Source organism: Suricata suricatta, chromosome X (genome assembly GCF_006229205.1).
Source record: "Suricata suricatta isolate VVHF042 chromosome X, meerkat_22Aug2017_6uvM2_HiC, whole genome shotgun sequence".
Classification (NCBI taxonomy): Eukaryota; Metazoa; Chordata; class Mammalia; order Carnivora; family Herpestidae; genus Suricata; species Suricata suricatta.
The window spans coordinates 82185114-82185999 of record NC_043717.1 but is presented as its reverse complement, the minus strand read 5'-3'; positions in this window follow the sequence as shown (position 1 = coordinate 82185999).

Sequence of the window (886 nt, the reverse complement as noted above, 5' to 3'; positions counted from 1 at the left end):
CATCTTCGGTGAAATGCAACTCCAGAGAAGACGCTCCCGCCTGGGGTCTACGGTCTGCCTGGAACTGGATGCAACGATTCTGGACTCTGTAGGAAGCTGAATAATGGCCACCCACATATAACAAGCCCTAAGCCCTGGAACCTGCAGATGTTAACCTTGTAAAGTAAGTCTTTGCAGATGTGGCTAGATTAAGGATCTCGCCGTGGGGAGATTCTCCGGGAGTATCTGAGTGGACCCTAAATGCGATCCCGCATCCTTGTAAGACAGAAGAGGGAGGGTGACGCAAACAGAAGAGGAGAAGGTGATGTGAAGACGAGGCAGGATTGGAGTGGCGCGGCCACAGGCCAAAGAATGCCGGCAGGCCGCGGAAACTGGAAGAGGCAAAGAACGGAGCACAGCCCTGCCCACACCTTGGATTGAGCCCGGAGAAGCTCTTGTTGAAGTTCTGCTCTCCAGAACTATTGGAGCATACATTTCTCTTGTTTTTAGCCTCTGAGTTGGTGTTAATTTCTTAGGGCAGCCACAGGAAACGAATACAGACCATATTTCTGTGACTCCAGAGTTTTGTACATGCTTGGATGGGCCTGTGGTCCAGTAATGGTTAAAAACCACCCCTCTCCAACCTTCCTTCATGTACTATCTTTCTTCTTCGTCTTGTGTTTGAGGAAGAAATATGAGGGATAAGACCCAACTCGACTCTACCAGACCCCCGAAGCCGCAGCTCTCTGCCAGTGATGGAGTTCCTCCATTCTCAACCTGAGGACAGCGTTCTAGGTTACCCTTCTGTGGGCTCTTGAGCGGACCCCTCCTTTGCCGGACTGGGCATCCCTGGCCTCAGAGAAGGAGCAACTCCATGAAAAGAGTGGGGAGGGGGGCTGTCAGGAAT